Source organism: Vulpes vulpes, chromosome 13, assembly GCF_048418805.1.
Source record: "Vulpes vulpes isolate BD-2025 chromosome 13, VulVul3, whole genome shotgun sequence".
NCBI classification, from domain to species: Eukaryota; Metazoa; Chordata; class Mammalia; order Carnivora; family Canidae; genus Vulpes; species Vulpes vulpes.
In genome coordinates this window covers 89,538,717-89,559,195 of record NC_132792.1, presented here as the reverse complement: position 1 = coordinate 89,559,195, position 20,479 = coordinate 89,538,717, and the positions used below count along the sequence as shown (strand labels likewise).

Here is a 20,479-nt window from a genome sequence, read left to right as displayed (position 1 = left end):
AATTCTATTTTAGCTCAACGAGATTCATGTCAGATATCTGACCTTCCAAACCGCATGATAATTTGTGTTGTGTTAAGCCACTAAGCCTGTGGTAATTTATTAGAGTAGCCATAGAAAATGAACAGAGTAGACATCTTTCTACATTGCTTTTAATTATCTGAGATGCAATTACGCCTCATTTGAGGTTTAATCAATTCTTTCATTAGTTCTAATGAATACTTATTAAAACTGTTTTAAGTATTATGTTTAAATAATACTTGCATATTAAATAAAGTGCAAAACTAAAGAAAAACAAAGATTTTATAAATGGTTGTAAAATCTGACTGCAAAATGCATAGCTAAAGAAGACAAAGAAAATTTTAGATGAAAAATACTTTCATTTCCATCAGAATTCTAAGTTCAGTGAAGGAAGGATCTATATTGATCTTGCTCATTTTATCTTGGTACCTGGTGCCTAGAATTTAAATATTTATAAATCAATCAATTATGGTTTATCTCAACATGTCCTATGACAACGGGTTGCTACCAAATTTGAAAGGTGTTCTTCATACACTGCCTTTCATATTTGTTAATGACATATTTCCTTTTTTTTAAAGATTTATTTATTCATGACAGACCCACAGAGAGAGAGAGAGAGAGAGAGTCAGAGACACAGGCAGAGAGACAGAAGCAGGCTCCCCACAGGGAGCCTGATGTGGGACTCGATCCCGGGACTCCAGGATCACGCCCTAGGCTGAAGGCAGACGCTCAACCGCTGAGCCACCGAGGTGTCCCAATATATTTCCTTTAAATAAGCTACAGCTACTTCAGAACATTCAACTACATAAACAACAGAAAATGATTTACAAATAAAACTCCCTACTCATTAAAAATAGTATGGTTAACACTGAATTGATTATTATGCTATAGATTAGATATTTGTATTTGCACCTGCCCCAAATTCCTATGTTGAAGCCTTATCCCCAGTGTGATGGTATTTGAAGAGAATAACTTTGGGAGGTGATGAGGTCATGAGGTAAAGCTCTCATGAATGAAATCTGTCCCTTTTTAAAAGAGACACCACAGAGCTTCCTCATCTCCACGTGAGGACACAGTGAGAATATGGCCACCTCTGAATTAGAAAGAGGGTCCTCACCAGGCATGAAGTCTTCCAGCACCTTGCCCTTAGATTTCTGAATCTCCAGAACTGTTGAGGGATAAGTTTCGGTTGTTTATAAGTCACTCTGTCTTTGGTACTGCTGCTATTGCAGAACTGCCTAAGACTTAGTACATCATAATGAAAGATTTCCTAAGCAAAGTTTCTTCAAGCAGCACACACAAAGATATTTTCCCACAACTTCTTATAAATTGGTCATATGTGCTTTGTTAAATTACTTTCCAGAGGGCCATAGTTATGGAGGGAAAATCAATTATAAAATGGAAAATCCATAAAGTTTGTCCAGTGCATTTTTGCATTTTCAGGGAAAGTTGTTAAGATTCTCAGGAGCCAGGGAAATCCTAGTACATTGAACTAAAAATAAAGAGGAAAAGAGAAGAAGAGGTAGTGAGTACAACCACATGCTGAAGTCATTCCAGGGCAATCATCTGTTTCCTCATTCCCATACTCAGATCCCATCTCAGCCATCACATGTCTATACTCCACACTGAGCTTATATTTTGAGATCCAGTCCAACAAGCAGAAGGAAGTCCAATTTCAATGTTTCCCAAGCAGGACTGTACAAGACTTGCTCCTGGTCTTTGACCTTCTCCCTCTCCATGGCTGCTTTACATCTGTTACTGGTTCCTAAGATTCATTCCCCACCTGCATTTATTCTTCACCTCACCATCTTTCCACCTTGCCCCTGCCTTCTCTGAGTCTGGACTTCTGCCCAGGTTGTCTGTCACCTGGCTGCTCAGAATCCCTGCCTTGAGCCAAACCCTGATATGACTCATTTCTTTCACTTGCTTTTTTTCCATCAACTTTTAGCAGTGACGGGTGGGTATAGGGAAATGTAGGCCAATTGGCTAAATCTAGATTCATTATGCTAATCCTTGGGGACCTTGGGCTGAATTAATAGAACTCGAGGTTCTTAGTCTTCCCAACTGATTCTGGAAGCTCACCTCCAGCAGAGGCAAGCTGAATGCTAGGGGAAGGCAGCAGATGGGTAGGGCTTTCTCCAGGTGCACCAGCTGCCATCATGGCCCTAGGTAAAACCACAAGGAAGGCAGAATTTGTCTATGGAAACTTCCAATCTCACCTTTGAATTTCCCTTTGTGCTTTTCATTTGCTTTCCAAAATTCTTCGGGTTATGCAATAAATACTTACAAGAAATTCTCACATTCCTTTTCCTTCTCCCTGTGCTTCAGTTAAGACTTTCTCTCAAAGAGTAACAGATTCCTACAAAGTTTTAATCCAGTAAGTAGAATTAACACTCAATTGTTCTGTATATGGAACTCTCCTGTGACATTTTGCTTCTTAAAAATGTGATTACTAATCTCAATGATTTAATAGAGTCTGAAATTTTAATAGAGTCTGAAATACTGAGAGATCATTTTGACTAGGGAGCCATTTTTCTTTAATCTGATTTTCCAAAGCATATTACATTGACTAAAACTAGCTCATTAGCATGACCCCTCAACTTGCTGACTGATATCTGAATTCGTTGAACAACCATATGTTTAAATGAGAAACTTTTCTCCATCTACATTTTTTTAAACCAATATTAGAGTTGGAAGACATGTCTGCAACCATAAATTCTAACCTGGCACCCAAAGGAAGTATTCCCGTCGGATGGTGTGTTATTTATTTATAGCTACACAACAAACTACTTCAAACCTTAGCAGCCTTAAACAATGAACATGTATTATCTCACATAGTTTGAGGTTTGGGAATCTGGCAACCACTTAGCTCAAGATCTCTCACGAGGTTGCAGAAAGCCGTCAGCTGGTGATGCAGACATTTGAAGGCTGAATGTGACATACAGCTCTACTTCTAAACCACTCAGATGCCTGCTGCTGATAAGAGGCTTCAGTTCCCCACCACACAGGCCTCTCCATAGGGCTGGCTTCCCCCAGAGTGAGGGGCCCAAGGGAGCAAGAAAGATTGGCCAAAATAGATGATATAATCTTTTACAACTGCACCTTGGAAGTGACAAACTATCATACCTGCCGTATCCTACTGGTCACACATAATTACTAAAATTTAGGACAGCACTACACAACAGTGTGAAAACAAAGAAGTGGGGGTCAATGAAGACTATCTTGGAGGTCTCCACTAACCTGTACAACTGTATATTTCTGTACAATTAAAACTGTTCAACTCTTCAGAGACCAAAATTCACCTTCCTAAGAGCTGAAGGACAGAAACAATTATAATTCACTTGATTTTAATAGCTTATATATACATATATAAAATTATAAATAGTATATGTTTGTAATTATATATATTTAATTATTGGAATATGAAAGTGTTGATCTCATTGCTATTTTTGAAACTCTTAGAAGGGAAGAAACAGCATTTTTGAATAATTTTATTCTATTTTTTTAAAGATTTATTTATTTGGGAGAGAGAATGAGAGTGAGCAAATGAGCAGGGGTAGGGGCAGAGGGAGAGGATCTCAAGCAGACTTACTGCTCAGCATGGAGCCAGATGAGGGGCTTGATCTCACAATCCTGAAATCATGACCCAAGTGGAAACTAAGAGTTGGACACTCCCACTGACTTGGCCACCCTACAGCCTTGAATAATTTTATTCTATAGCATTGCTAAATAGAAAGTATATCAGGGGGGCACCTGGGTGGCTCAGTGGTTGAGCATCTGCCTTTGGCTCAGGGCATGATTCTGGGGTCCTGGGATTGAGTCCCACGTCAGGCTCCCCACAGGGAGCCTGCTTCTCCCTCTGCCTATGTCTCTGCCTCTCTCTCTGTCTCTCATGAATAAATAAAAATAAAATCTTTTTTAAAAAAAGGAAGTATACCAGGGAAGAAAAAATAACCAATGAAGGAGAGAGAGATAAATAGATGCAAACATGAATAAATGCTTATTTGATGCTGAAGTGGGTCTTAGGATAATAATTTGGACCACTGCTCTTGCCACAGTGACCATAGTTCACTTCTCCTCCTTCCTCTTTGCATATTATGGGATTAATCTTCTATTTCTAGTGTCAGCAGTAAGGGTTGTGAGTTGGATCCATTTTCATGTGCTGTGACTACAGTTCCATTTACTCCATTTGTACCCAAAATATGGCAAAACTGCTCAGTATCTGCTAGTATTTTTGAGATAGTAAATATTAAAACTATTACTAAGAATTTAGACATTAGAGATATTGGTGAAGAATAAGATCAACAATACAAATAATGATTTTTTAAAAAAGATTTTATTTATTTATTCATGAGAGACAGAGAGAGAGAGGCAGATACACAGGCAGAGGGAGAAGCAGGCTCCCTATGGGGAGCCCGATGCAGGACTCAAACCTGGGACTCCAGGATCATGACGTGAGCTGAAGGCAGAGACTCAACTGCTGAGCCACCCAGGTGTCCCCAAATAATGATTTTTAAAGAGTTGCTTCATTAGTGCTGAATTATATATAATTTTTTTCTTGCTTAGTGATTGGCAGTTATTTAAAGATAATTTAAATAAGGTTTTTAGCAGTGACAAACACATATCAGATTGATGAATTATTAAAAACTGGTAAATTTGGGCAGCCCGGTGGTTCAGTGGTTTAGTGCCACCTTCAGCCAAGGGCCTGATCCTGGAGACCCGGGATCGAGTCCCACGTCGGGTTCCCTGCATGGAGCCTGCTTCTCCCTCTGCCTGTGTCTCTGCCTCTCTCTCTGTATCTCTCATGAATAAATAAATAAAATCTTTTAAAAAATTGGTAAATTTGAGTAGTCATAATAAATATTAACTGTTATAATATTAGGAAACTCTTTTTATAAGTCTATTGCTAATTTATTGAATTGCTGACAAATTGCAGTCAGATATCATGGTAAATGTATCTAACAAATACAGTTTGACCTTTCAACATGCCTATTTAATTCTCATGTGATATTGACTAAATGTGAACATGCTGATAGTAGAAATAATTTCCCTTTGGGAAACAAAATAACAATTCCATTCATGTTCTAATATTTTATTTTCACCCAGAAGTAAAAACATTAGAATGCAGCATTGAAAAAGTCTAAAATTATTGTTACACTATAAAAGAAAAATTCCAAATGTGAATTCAAGGTATTGAACACCAGAGATATTCTGCAAATGTATTCATCTATCTAGAAAATTCTAGGTTTAAGCATAAGGACCAGCTGGAAGAGTTGATTTCTGAAGTAATCAGATTCTGAACTTCTATTTAAATTCTGTCTCTACTGTTTTCTTTCTAGCTCTTCCTTAGAAATCTTGGCTTCCCTATTGCAGTGAGTTTCAGGTTAGCAAGCTAATGATTACAATACAAACATGCTATTTGTATAGAATCCTTCACATTTTATTATACAATTTTAACTGTTTGAAAGCTCTGTGTTAGGGATGCTTGAGTGACTCAGCGGTTGAGCATCTTGTGGTTGTCTTTGGCTCAGTTCGTGATCCTGGGGTCCTGGAATCGAGTCGTACATCAGGCTGCCCACAGGGAGCCTGCTTCTCCCTCTCTCCGTGTGTCTCTCATGAATAAATAAATAAAATATATTTTTTAAAAAAACTCTGTGTTAAAACTTAGTTTTAGACAAAAAGGTCAAAGTTTTTCTTACTAGAGGAACCAGATTCACTCTTTGAGAAAATCAGTTTTGCAGATGGGATGCATCGCTGTACTGAGCAAGCATTACTGAGGGAGAAACACAGGACAAGTTCATTAACATGTGGCACCTCCCCTGGTAGACCATTTGCAATGGCTTCTTTGTCCTCTTCATGGCTTCAGCTTAGGTAAAGTAAGATGCAAGGCAAAGCCACCTTGTTCTGCTAGTATCCCAGAGACCTCTGGAGAGACACATCTATTTTCAGAGATATTTTCCTCCCTGCAGCTCCTGTGTTGTCAGTGTACATCCCAACATCTCTAATGGCACCGTTTCAAAGGAGTACAAAATATGTGATATAGGATATGTAATCTGTTCATTGAAAACTTCAGGAAATATTTTCCCTAACAATTCATTCTGTGGTAAGTTAACATTCCACCAAAATGGAATATTTGAGTAGTTTTATTACACAAAAGTAATACTTTTTAAAGACTTAGCATAGGTTTTTCTTAAGCAGAGCTCTCATAGAAAATGAAGAAAACTTAAAAAATTACAGCACAGAAAAGGAATCAGTATTTTTCCCTGTTGGAAAAAGAAATCTCTTTCAGATTTGTTACATTTGGAAAATGGAAACTCCTAACCCTCCCTGCCCACCTGCCCCAAACGTGAGCTTCCAAGACCTTTGAAGAGAATTCAGTGGCTCTCAGTAGCTGGTTTGGGTTTTTTATTCAGTAATTAGATGCTTCATTTGTAAGCTTACTTTCCAAAAGTAAAGTTCCAAGAACAATTTTCTGTAGAACTGCTGTCATGTATTTTGTGTGGGCATGTCTCAGATGCTGTTCTCAGATGTTGACTTATACCTTAAAGTTTTCATGGTGAATAATACTCCTTATTCACCATGTCCTTTTACTGTTTGATCTGAACACTAACATTTACGAAGTAACAGTTTTCATAAGAGAATCTTCCTTTCCCTGTGGATTCTTTTCTTAAGTACAGACAGGATTTCAGAGGCAGCTTCCTTCTGACTCATTCCAGAAAGTACAAGGGCTAGCTGTCTGAAAACCCTATCTATAAACTGAGAATCTTCCTGATTTAGAAAGTGGTCTGAGATTCTTGGGGTACAGTAAGATTTTTATCCATTTAGAACAGAACTTTTCCAAACCGGTTGCATGTTAGGATCATTTGGGAAAATTTTACAAAGAACTCAAACCCAGACCCAATGCCCAGAGATCCTGATTTGATTGGTCTGGAGTAGGGACGAGGGCGGTGGGTGGGCAGTATTTTAAAACTCTTCAGGTATTTCTAAATGCAACCACAGTTGCAAACTTCTAGTAAGAATGAGATTTACAAAGACACTACTATGGTGTTGCCTTTTAAAAAAAACTATATAATTTCACATATCTGAGTTGACAGGAAATTAGTCTTAGAGAAACACATCATTTACCTGCTACCCTTGGGGAACCATTATTACGAATTAAAGAATTATCCAGATAACAGAAATCTGGTCTATCAAGGCTAAGATAGTAAAAATGTAAACACTTTGGTTGGAAATCTTTTAAAGAGATATTATGTAATTTCTTGCCCTGGAGAAATTGTACTAAATGTAGTTTCATATTTTCTTGACAGTTCAATGTCATCATTATAAAACACTTGTGGTTGCACCATCTTGTCTGTGTGATATTTAGGTGCCTCCACTAAATGGTGTCAATTTTGAAAGTTTTGGGAGTAATGATTCTTGTCATCCATCAGTCTCAATTATTACTTCTTAGTACTTAAAACTGGCTGACCTCACCCACCCATTTTCCTTTGCTTTTGCCCTTTCTGCTTCTAATCTGATAATGCCAATATTGATTATGCTGAAATGGCTGAATGTAACTTTAGGAGACTGTAAAGCCTGAGAGATCAGGTAATTGTGCTTATTAAATCAATACTTTGGTGATGCATATAATTCATGGTCAGTAGGCTCTGCTGTGAGAACATAGGGTCGTCTGTTCTCCTGCAAAGGAAAGCCTGTGAACACTAGAACCAATTTTCCCTTTGTGATTCTTTAACAGTGATTTTCCTTTCATGGCTGTATTCAGGACAATTCAAATTGGCAGATGTCTGAATGTTAGATAAGTAGGTTAGAATAAAAAATCTACAGTATTTAGAAAAAGGGCCTTGCTCTGAATGAGAGACGGGCCAAAGTTTCAGATAGTGAGCAGATGTCCCTGAGCACAAGCCGAAGCATTGCCATGCTTCCCAAATGCACACTAAACTTAAGAACCACTCTGATAAAGAGGCCACGAGATTGCCTGATATATTGTAATCCAGTTGATTGCAAAATGATCTAAATAAGATAAATAGCTGAAAATGTAAAGACAGAGAAGACATCTGGAGATGATACTTCATAAAATAGAGTAATGCAACAATTCTTCCAACTAGAATTTCCAGAATTGGTGAGAAAAGTAATACTAGGTGCAATTACCAAATTCACAGTCCATGAGTACTACCACAACATATTATACTGATATTCTCTGTGTTATAATTTCTTTTTTAAAAACGATTTTATTTGATAAACACACACACACAGAGAGAGAGAGAGAGAGCAAGAAGAAGGCACAGAGGCAGAGGGAGAAGCAGACTCCCCCCCGCTAAGCAGGGAGCCCAATGCGAGGTCAATTCCAGGACCCCGGGATCATGATCTGAGTCGAAGGCAGATGCTTAACCAACTGAGCCACCCAGGCTCCCCTGTGCTATAATTTCTAATTATAATTTCACCCCACATCAGAGCACTTAATCTGTAGCTTGGAAAAATCCAGATGTGGCAGATTAGATTACACAAACTATCATTAATAACTAGGTCTAGCTCCAATCCCTCCAACACTGGCTTAGTGAAAAGTAACTATGCTGGAAGAGAAGTCAGAGAGCCCTATGCAAAGAGAACACATGTCAATTGTTTTAAAATACATGTAATTCATGGTTCCTTGGTTTTTAACATATGGGGTTCATGATCTTTGCAAAGTGTATTATAACTTGATTCAGGTGAGTAGTGCTGATGGTATTAAGTGGAATTCACAGTATTAAAATCGTTTTTTAGAACCACATAATTGTCTACTTCTGTCACTGAAACTGCATCTGAAAAGCTCTCACTTATAAACTTATAAAAGTTTTCCTCATCTGGAACCTTTTAGAAGGATCCATCAAAAAGTTGCAGTATAGGGTGTATTCAGTTTATTCTTCCTTTTTGCATTAAAGCCAATAGGGGTTTTCACATATGAAATATATATGCAATGTGAGATGGCTCTATATCTTCACAAAATGCTATCCCTGGGGTAAAATTCCCTATAAAACATACAGAGAAATACAGCATCCATGTGCTAAAAGTTTCTATCTAATATCATTATATACCCTGTGAAGCCATTTCAGCTACAAAACACCTTGAGATGTTTAGGTTAAGTAAATAATCCCAGTTAGTCCTTTGGTCCTCAAGCTGTTTTTTTTTTTGTTTGTTTGTTTGTTTCTTTTTTTTTTTCTAATTCAAGGCTACTCTTCTCTCAGTAGGCCAAGGTGGGATATGACTGTTGACAGGGTTGGACTCATTTCAACACCAAATGAGGCAAGGAGCAAGAGACAGATTCCATAAATGTAAAAGGATTCCCTGCTTATCCTAACACTCCTCCAAGGAAAGCATTTGGAATGGGTTGAATTATGCCCCCTAAAAGATATGTTTTCTTCTGGTACCTGTGAATGTGATCTCAGTCACAAATAAGGTCTTGTAGATATAAATAGATATATATGATGAGATCGTACCGGATTGGGGTAGCCCCTAAATCCTGTGACTGATGTCCTTATAAGACGACAACAGGATACACAAAGATACAGAGAAGAAGGTCACATGAAGACAAAAGCAGACGTTTAAGTTGTAAGGCAAGGAACAGTAAGGATTGTCAAGAGCCACCAGAAGCTAGGAAGAGTCAAATAAGCTGAGAGAGAGAGAAAGAGAGAGAGAAAGAGAGAGAGAGAGAGGTGCCAACACCTGCCAACACCTTGATCTTAGATTTCTAGTCTTCAGGACTATGGAAGGGTACATCTCTATTATTTGAAGTCCCCCAGTTTATGGCAATTTGTTAATGCTAATCCTAGGAAACTAATACGGCACCAAGACAAATATGCTCCATTCTAACAAATTTGAGAGTGAAGAAGGAAAATGGTCACTGGTTAACCTCCTACCATGTTGGGAAATGATCTGATATCTTAAACCATCCATTTCCCCCTCTTGCCTCCAGAGCTCCCACAGATCTGTTCTTGGGACTCACTTTTCTTTTCCTGGTCTTGGCTGACCAGAAAATCCCTCCAACATTTCACCCAACAGTACCAGTTATTACCTGACACATGTTCAGAAGCAGAGCATTACAATCATGTCTGCATGCTGTTTTTAAAGTTGATGGTATCTTTTCTCCCAGAAAAAGAAATGCTTTGGAGATAATAAAATCACAGATAAGTCTGATTGCAGATTCTGTATTTTGCAATTTTAAATAAATATAAATAGAAGTGCTACCAATAAACATGTTTAGTTTTCCTAGAATGGCCATTATGCAGGAAAAGATTGTTCACCATCGTGGCATGGAACACAAACTTTCCTCTAAGGCACACCTAATTCTACACTATATAAAGATCTTCTTCTAAACAATGGATAGTCTAGACAATATTTGTTTTTTGGTTGCACCCAAATTTATGCCAACAATTGTTAAGAATATATTCCACCAGAAAAAAGTTAGAGTTCAGTAAAGGCTTAGCTAAGACACTCACACACTTATGCACTTGAACTGAGATTGGCCTGGCATGACCTACTGGTGGGTAGCATCGATTCATTACAAGGAATGTCTTCTGCAAGACCAAGTGATCTTGACCGACTGGAGCATACCAGGCCTCTAGTAGCTGCATACTGATAACTGACAGTTACCCTAGATGGATGGAGATTGGTAGACCCTTTCCTCTTTCTCCATTCATTGATTGATCGTTTTCCCTTGACTACGTTCATTAGATTCTCTTCTAAGGAATGAAACCCAAACACATGAATTTTACCAATACCTTCCAGTGTTATATTAGAGTAGGTATATTACTTGGTTAAACTAAGATTTGCAGCTACCATGATTCCATTCATCTATGCTAATCCCTTTTCCTATTACTTAAAAGAAAAGGCTTTCTTAAAAAATGATTCACATATTATGCAATTCACCCACTTAAGTTGTACAATTCAAAGATATGTGCAACTGTCACTACAGTCAACTTTAGGATATTTTCATGATTTCTTTAAAATCTTGTACCCTTTCAGCTCACACCTTCCTGATCCCATCCTCTTCTCATCCCCATGCCTCCTAGCCCTGAACAGCCACTAATCTCCTGTCTGTATAGATTTATCTATTCTGGACATTTCATAGTAAGGAGTCATACAATGTTAAATCTTTTGTGTTTGGCTTCTTGCAGTTAATGTAATGTTTATGAAGCTCATCCATATTATAGCATGTGGCGGTGGCTCATTCCTTTCATTGCCAAATACTATTTTCTCTTATGAACATAACACATTTTTTTCTTTATCCACTTTTCAGCTGACACATATGAATTTTTCCACCTTCTGGTTCTAAGGAATAATGCAGCTATAGACATTAAGTGTATAAGGTTTTGTATGGACATATGTTTTCACTGAGGTATATACATAAAAGTAAACTTTCTGGGTCATAGGTTTGTTTAGTCATTTGAGGGACTGTCAGGCTATTTTCCAAAGCAGCCATACCATTTTGCATTCCTACAAGAAGTTTATGAGAGTTTAGGTTTCTCTAGATCCTATCTAACACTTGTTACCTGACTTTTCATGTACCCGACATCCTAGTGGATGGGAAGTAGTAGCTCATTATGCTTTTCATTTGCTCATCTCTGATGGCTAATGATATTAAACATGTTTTCATGTGCTCATTGGCCATTTATACACCATTTATGTTATTTTGGAAACATCAGTTGACCAATTTTAGTTGGATGGTCCTTTTTTTATTATTGGGTTGTAAGAGTTCTTTATATATTCTAGGCACAAGTCCTTTATCAAATATATGATTTGTAATTTTTTCCCATCCTATGGGTTGTCTTTTCACTTAATTTATGTTGTCCTTTTAAGAACAAAATATTTTCATTTTGAGAAAGTTTAATTTACCTATTTTTGTTGTTCTTGCAACTTTTCTCTGTAACATTGGAAATTTCAAGCTTTTGGTGTCATATCTAAGAATCCTGTGCCAAATCCAATGCCATGATCATTTACTCCAATGTTTTCTTCTAAGAGTTTCATAGTTATAGCTTTTAACATTTAGGACTATGTTTTAATTTATGTATGATATAAACTAAGGGTCCTACCACTTCCATTTTGTTGGTGTACAATTTTTCACAGTATTCTCTTCCAGTGCTTTTTATTTCTGTAAAAGCAGCAGTAACATCCTGTTGTCATTTCTGATTTTATCAATTTCAGCCTTTTTTTCTTGTCAGTATAGCTATAGGTTTGTCAATTTTGTTGATCTGTTCAAACAACCAGCTTTTAGTTTCATTTATTTTTCTCTCATTTTCTGTTCTCTTTTCCATTATTTCTGCTTGAATCTTCAATATTTCATTCCTTCTCCTTGCTTTAGATAAAGTTTGTTCTTTATTTATCCAGTGTCTTAAGGTCAAAGTTTAGGCTGTTGATTTAAAATTCCTTTTTCCTTCTAAAATTAGCATTAGCATTTATAGCTACATATTTTCTTCTAAGTAACACTTTATCTGTCTTCCATCAATTTTAATATGTGATGACTTCATTTTCATTCACCTCAAAGATATGTTCTAATTTTACTTTTCATTTCTTTAAGATGTTATTTTTAAGTAGTCTCAATGCCCAAAGTGGGACTCGAACCCGCAACTCCAGGATCAAAAGTCACATATTCCACTGACTGAGCCAGCCAGGCCATCCCCTTTCCATTTCTTCTTTGACCCACTGGTATTTAGGAATGTGTTATATAATTTCCATACAGTTGTGAGTTCCCCAAATCTCTGTTAACGATTTCTAATTCACTCTATTGAGGTCAGAGAACCTATTTCTATCCTTTTAAATTTTTTTTTAAAGATTTTTAAAATTTATTTATTCATGAGAGACACAGAAGGAGAGAGAGGCAGAGACACTGGCAGAGGGAGAAGCAGGCTCCATGGAGGGAGTCCGACGTGGGACTCTCAATACCGGGTCTCCCGGATCATGCTCCGGGCCAAAGGGGCGCTAAACCGCTAGGCCACGGGGGCTGCCCCCTATCCTTTTAAAATTACTGAGGTTTGCTTTATGGCCTAGCTTTTGGTCTATCCTGGAAAATGTTTCATTTCCCTGTAACTCTGGAAACTCAAATAGTTACTTAACATTTTTCACGTAGATTAAAACATAAGTAATTGAAAACTATCTACTGGGATATGACTGATAGAGGCCTTGGAATTCAGATCAGTCTGTGTTTATCCAAATGAAAAGGAAACTTTATAAGGTTCAGGTAGACATAGACAGCCCATCCATTCAGGCTTCCTTTATTTTAAATCAGTGGAGAACTTGGCAATTGTTGCAATTCAAAAAAATCATAATTCTTACAGCTATGATTAAGGAAACTTCAACTACAACTGAGTATCTAAACACAGAGATATCAGTGTCTAACCAGCAGAAATGATAAAGCCAGTTCCTAACCAGGAACATTCTAAAATAAATTAGATTCCATGGATCGTTCAAAATGAACCCATTGGTATGGTCCAACTGAAAAATACTTATGAAATTTAAGATAAAAGTTCTTCCCAAGAATTTGCCTGAAATAGGTCTGACTTCTAATTTGGGCAGTTGGGGAATTCATCTGGGAAGATAGAAGAAACATATCTCTATCTGGTAGCAAATTATAATTAGTATTATAAATTGTGGTTAATAATAATGACACAGAGTCAAAATGCATTTTAAAGTCTTATACCTTTCATTACTTCCATTAACATATCTGGCCCCCATCATTTCTCTAAGGTTTTTGACCACCATGGTCCACTTGCTCATTCTCCACTAGGCACATGGGCCACATTGGTATCCCAGCAACCCTCCTACTTTTGCACTGGGTATTTCCTCTCCCAGGAATGCTCAAAGATTCACTTGGTGGGGCACCTGCGTGGCTCAGTAGTTGAGCGCCTGCCTTTGGCTCAGGTCGTGATCCCAGGCTCCTGGGATCACATCCCACATCAGGCTCATTGCACGGAGCCTACTTCTTCTTCTGCCAATGTCTCTTTTCTCTCTCTCTGAGTCTCTCATGAATAAATAAATAAAATCTTTAAAAATAAAATCCACCTGGTGAATTTCATCACTTCCTTCAACCTCTTCTCAAATGCCACCTTTTCAAAGAGGAGTACCTAAATAAAAGTTCTACTTAAAATTTTGATCTGCCTCCATAGGTCTCCTTTCCCCTGGGACTCTTGACCTCCTTACTCCTGATACATTTTCTATATTTCAGAGCATTTATAATTTTCTAACAGACTCTATCATTTACCTGCTTATTATGTTCATTTTTATCTTTCTCCCTTAGCTAGAATGCAAATCCTAAGGAAGCAGGGATTTTTCTCTTGAATATCATTAAGTGCCAGAACAGAACTTGGCTCATTTTCATGAGAAGTATTTGTGAAGTATTTACGGAGCACTTACTATATGCTAACCGCTGTACTAGCCATATTGCTACATTATGTGTAAAAAAGTACCTGTTCTCTTTTCTGGTGGTCTTTATCTTTGAGTTGGGGGAGATATATATTAATCAATACTCACCCCTAACGAACTATAAATTGAGATACATATGTATTCTGAAGGAAAGAAACAGTTCTGTGGAACACAGTAATGAAGAAACAACATCTATATTTGTAGGTAGAATTCATCAGTTAGGAAAGACTTTGTTCAAATATCAGAAAATTACTCTTGAACCAAGATATGAAATATAAGTAGGAATATCCAGGGAAAGAGTATAGGAGAGACTTTACAAGGAAAGAGCATGTGCAAATACCCTGTATGTCATGGGAAGACAGACTGAGGAGTACATGTGATTACAGGAGGGTAGGGAAGAACCTTGAGAGTCAAGACTTCGTGCGCTATATGATGGCTTTGCTCATTATCTAGGATAAATGGGAAGTCACTGACAAGGGGTTTTTGGGGGAGAGGACTGAAGTAGGGAGGCATGAGAGATATGATCATAATTATGTTGTGGTGAGACTGTTTTGGCTTCGGCTTGAGGAATTATAATGGGCTCTTGACCTTCTGGGATAATTTCAGAGTTTTTGTTTGTAGACAGAGGTTAAAATAGATTAAAACATAGCATTTTCCCATAGTTGAAAGTATTTCATGATATAATTACAATATGTTTTACAGTATGAGTCTACCATAGGTAATTTTCAAATTCTATATATATTTTTAAAGATTTTATTTATTTATTCATGGGAGACACACACACAATGAGAAAGAGAGAGACAGAGAGAGAGAGACAGTGAGAGAGACAGGCAGAGGGAGAAACAGGCTTCTGATGTAGGAAGCCTGACGCGGGACTTGATCCTGGGTCTCCAGGATCACGCCCTGGGCTGAAGGCAGCGCTAAATCACTGAGCTACCAGGCTGCCCCAAATTCTATATATTTTAAAAAATTTTATAAAGTCAGAGAAAATCAAGTATTGAATATCTGGCACCCTAAATTCTATGTGATACCTTAAACCTAGAAGAAGTAAACCTTTTTTTTTTTTTTTGTATATTTATTGGAGTTTGATTTGCCAACATATAGCATAACACTCAGTGCTCTCATCCCATCAAGTGCCCTCCTCAGTGCCCGTCACCCAGTCACCCCAACCCTCCACCCACCTCCCCTTCCATTATCCCTTGTTTGTTTCCCAGAGTTAGGTGTCTCTCATGTTCTGTCACCCTCACTGATATTTCCCACTCATTTTCTCTCCTTTCCCCTTTATTCCCTTTCTCTATTTTTTATATTCCCCAAATGAATGAGACCATATAATGTTTGTCCTTCTCCGATTGACTTACTTCATTGAGCATAGTACCCTCCAGTTCCATCCACGTTGAAGCAAATGGTTTCTAATGGCTAAGTAATATTCCATTGTATAAATAGACCACATCTTCTTTATCCATTCATCTTTTGATGGACTTAAATAAAGAAATACGGTTACTATGTATCTGACTGTTGCTATATATATATGCATAAATATATATGTATGAAGGGAATGTGTATCTTAAATTCATGGTTAATATGCATGCATATTGGTTCCTGGTTCATTTCATATTTCAGTTGCTTGATAGAATTAATGAATAGAGATTCCAACTCATAAAAACATTTTCTTAGTAACTTGGTTCATGTTGATTTTTTAAAAAGAGAAAGAGTTGAAATAAAATGTCACCAGGAGTGTTTTTTCCCCTTCCCAGTGTAATTGCCTTTTGATCATCTTCCTATGCATGTAGGTGACACAGAGGATGTGAAAAATAGACACACTCCAACTGGGGATCATGTGCAGTGGAGATCCTCATGATCCAATAATGCCACAAGTTTCTTTCATCAGAAAGAACCTTAATTAAACACGTGGAATTCCACAATGTTATTTCAGATGTGTTTACAGAATTCTCATGTTTTTATCTGCAACCCCATTTCACAAAAGGGGAGTTTTTGTGGGTACATGTGGGTACATGTCTGAGTCTGTGTGTATATAGGCCAGCATGCACTGTTCAGCTATAACTCCAGTTCTGATCATTTTAGGATGTCATGTGATTGTGAACCCAAGGTGAGTTGGTATTCAGAAAGTAAAAATAGTTTGTGTGGGTTTTATGTGGGGAAAGTTGTATGTCATACGTTTCATGAAGGATATCTAGTAGATCATTAGTACAGGAACCAAGACTATTTTTTGCATCTTTTTAAAAATATTTTATTTACTTATTTGAGAGAAAGAGAAAGCGAGTGAGCATGAGTGGGGGGAAGGGTAGAGGGAGAAACAGACTCCCTACTGAGCAGGGAGCTGGATGTGGGGCTCCATCCCAGGACCCTCAGATCATGACCTATAGCAAACTGCATTTGCTATAACTATCTTTTTTGGGGGGGTGATTTAGTGCTAATTATCTTTTGTGGATTGTTATCACATATTACTGTATCCCAGACAGTTTCCAGAGATACCACTGTGATGGAACCCAGCAGGGGTGGCACAAAGCTATTGCTATTCTCCCATTATGTATTTGGGCTGCTGAATTTTGATTTGCCCAAATAGCAAGAATATTGGCATTAAATCCCATTCTTCATGGAGTTTCAGTCGTTGGAAATAGAATTTCTGCCCTCACTCTACTCCTGCTCCTCTAAAAGCCTCTTTCTCCATCTACTTTATCTTACTAACCTACAGTCACACAGCTCTTCAATTAGGGGACAGCTCTTTATCTTTTGGGACTCCTGGACAAAGTCACATTGATTTAGGAGAAAAAAAAAGGCCCTCTCCTATCTTTGGTTCTCATTATTCTTTTGTTGTTATTGTTGTTATTTAGTATTTGGTAATAATATTCTCATAGGAGATCTATGGTTTTTAAAATACAGCATGCTCTACAGGTTAAATATGTATATGAGAGGGTTAGTTTTATATTGACATGGAACTTTTACTCTCAGAATGACAATCTGAAAGAGTGCTGTAGTCCCGTAAGCAAACAAGAAAACCTTCTATTATCCCTCCTCCCCAACATAGGAAGTATTCCTTAATGGTGGATGGAGTTGTAAACACCGACATCCTTGGTCTATCTGCTGGCTCAAACAAGCTGGAATCCTACCAGAAGCAGTCTTTTGTGAAGGCAATGATGCTGTGAACCTTGGTGACGTGGGCGACAGTGACATGAAAAACAAGCACTAAAGTAGGTAACAGTAGATTTAAGTCTTTAATGGTTCTTTACAACTGTGTAATAACTGCACTTCGGTTAAATTGTCTATGTTTCTTCTTCAGTGAAATAGGAATAATAACATCTCATAGAAAAATCATAATAACATTCATGAAAATATAAAAAAAAAACTTTAAACATCCATACATTTTTCTTAACATTAGATTAAGAACACAAGTAGCATTGGCATTTACTAATTTTTATTTGGCCAGGATTCTCTGTCTGAGGCATTTTAGATACAGGGGTAATATGTTTTTATGGTGAGTGCCAGAGGCTGTATTTATTAATTTATTCTCTATCGGATTTAGTGAGACTTAACTGACCTATGAGATGGTGTATGTTTAAAGTATAAAAGGCGATATATATATAGGTTGTGAAATGTCTACCACAGTAAGGTTATTTAACACCAGAGGCTGTGAGGATTTAGAATTAATGTAAGGTAATAGTTAAAGAGCCTTCTTGTTTGGTAAAGACTACATGGACTTTAAAAATAAAAGATTGATTGAATCTTGGTCCTGGAGTGGAAGTGTGTGAGGGGTAAAAGTCAGAGAGAATTGTAGGTAAACAAATTATCTGATCTCCTTCTAGTTCAACAAACACTCGAGTGCTGATATTTTTAATTTTAAAAATGATTTAAATGCATTTCACATTCTAAATATTAAAAGGATGCTAAATAATTTTTCTTAACTAAATATTGCTTGTAAAACAGAAAATATTTTATCAAATTTACTGATATTCAAAAAATCATTTTTCAACTGTTTGAAGACTGGTAAAACAAACATATCATCTCAACACAATGGTTCTCATTAATTGTATACATTCCATTAACCATGCCAGGTTATTTTATTGATGTTACTTCCTATTACTATCAGGAAAATGATCAAGATACACTTGTGACTATTTAATCAAAAATTTGATCTATTCATAAAAAGGTCATTATTTTCCCAGTTTCCTTTCAGTTATAATGAAATAAATCGTCATTTAAAGCTTATTTTCTTATAATGCTGCTAAATTTCCTGACCTTTTTATGGCCTTAGCAGAAATATTTCTCTTTAAATTATCTTTGGTAAAAAAAAATTATCTTTGGTTAGATCTTGAGATATACTATAAAAATACACAAATTACGCTTGCTAATTCTGGAATAAACTATCGCCCTAAATTTATTCTAGTTTCAGGTTTCATCATTTGAAATTCCCATAAAGTAATACCTTTTGAGTGCTAACATATATTTATTTTATGTCAATGACTTGAAGGCAGCTACTTCTGAGAGATGTAAAAGTTGGGGAAATGTTAGAGTCTTACAGTTGCATATTTTTTTGTTTCCTTGTTTTCAAATATTTTAAAATGTGGTCCATCAACAAATCCTACATTGATGCTATTTATATTATCATGATTAGCTTTCATGCACTCCTAAATACTACTTGTCATTTTCTACTGTTCTCCATATCACTAAGCGAAGAGAATTGCAGCTATTTTTCTGCAATATAAATATTCATGGTTTCCTGGAAAACACAAAGTTGAGCTTACTCCTTAATTTCTTTCAGTTTCCTTACATACATAATACATACAAATAAATATATGTGCGTCCTATATTTATGATTCCATGTATAATAGAGCTTTTCTCTGGGTGAAACTCCTATAAGGGTAGTAGTTTAATAAACTCTAAAAATCATTCTACATTTTATGAGCACTTGTGTCACTAGGAAATGTCTCAAGCTTTTTAATAATAATCCAAATGATTTGTATCCCTAACTGCTATAAACATACACGATGAAAAGAATAAATATGATAGATTTTGTAATGGTGAGACGAAATGTTGAATTGGTATAGATAAGGTACCTGATGATAGCATGTATTCTAATAAATTAGTCCCTTGTAGAACTGAAAATAGTATGTACGAATCCAAAGATTAATCTTAACTAAACTTGCCAGTTTGCATTTCTACCCAAATAAAGTAGCACATCAGCATTGCCAGAATTTTAGAAAATATTAAAACGTTTTAGACCTGTAAAACAGAGTTTGCCATAGAAGGTATTAATGTCATAAAGCATTAGCAAATCCTTAACTATATTTGCTAAGAAAGGAAAGCCTTGTTAAACTTATGCATTTAAAAAGTAGAAGCAACGTGATCATATAACAGGGCCAGCTTTGAAAGAAAAGAGCATGCTTTCCAGTTATGTCATGGCAGCATGCCTTAAGTTCAAGTTAAATTGTATAGACTATGGATATGATGATAGCAAATAATTACAGGAAATATGTCATACATCAGCAGACACTATAACAAACCGTCTTGACTATTTTGTCTCAGTCACATTATTTTATAACACTTAGTTTCAAAAATAGTAATGAGCTTGTTCACCGAGTCAACCCCACGGGATGGGGAAAATTTGTTTCGACATCAGGGTCATGTGGAAAATGACAAAATGAATGAAACTAGCAATAGGAGGGAGCACTGCAGGCTTAGTATTACTCTATTATACCCCATGGTTGTCAAAAGAAGCTAATAAAATACTAGGCTGTAGAACTGAAGTAAAATAAAATAAATTATAATCTCAATGGTCTTTGCATAAATCCTACCCACCTGATTTAGACTGCTTATTTTTGGGAGTCCCTTTTCCAAAGGAACATTGATGAGCTGATTTGTTTTCAGAATAAAGTAAATGCTCCTGAAATTTTGCAATAGGAGTGATAAAGAAAATGAGGAGGTGTAATACGTAAAATGAGACAAGGAAATATTTGTGAGATGAACACAGAAGGATTAGAGTTATTTTGATTTCCTGAAATCAGTACTGACACCTAAATATATTAGTTGCTACCCTGCATAAATAAATGGCCCT

General features: G+C 36.7%; 1 protein-coding gene and 1 long non-coding RNA gene across 8 annotated transcripts in view; one reads left to right on the top strand and one right to left on the bottom strand.

Moving 5' to 3' along the window:
* Positions 1–20,479, bottom strand: part of DLGAP1 (DLG associated protein 1) — an 867,925-nt gene that overhangs the window by 689,365 nt on the left and 158,081 nt on the right. The window lies entirely within an intron of this gene.
* The window catches only part of LOC140595219 (uncharacterized), a 165,757-nt gene that overhangs the window by 114,720 nt on the left and 30,558 nt on the right, over positions 1–20,479 (top strand). The window contains exon 2 of the long non-coding RNA XR_011996736.1: positions 17,456–17,618. This is a non-coding gene — a long non-coding RNA (uncharacterized lncRNA). The remainder of the gene's footprint in view (positions 1–17,455; positions 17,619–20,479) is intronic.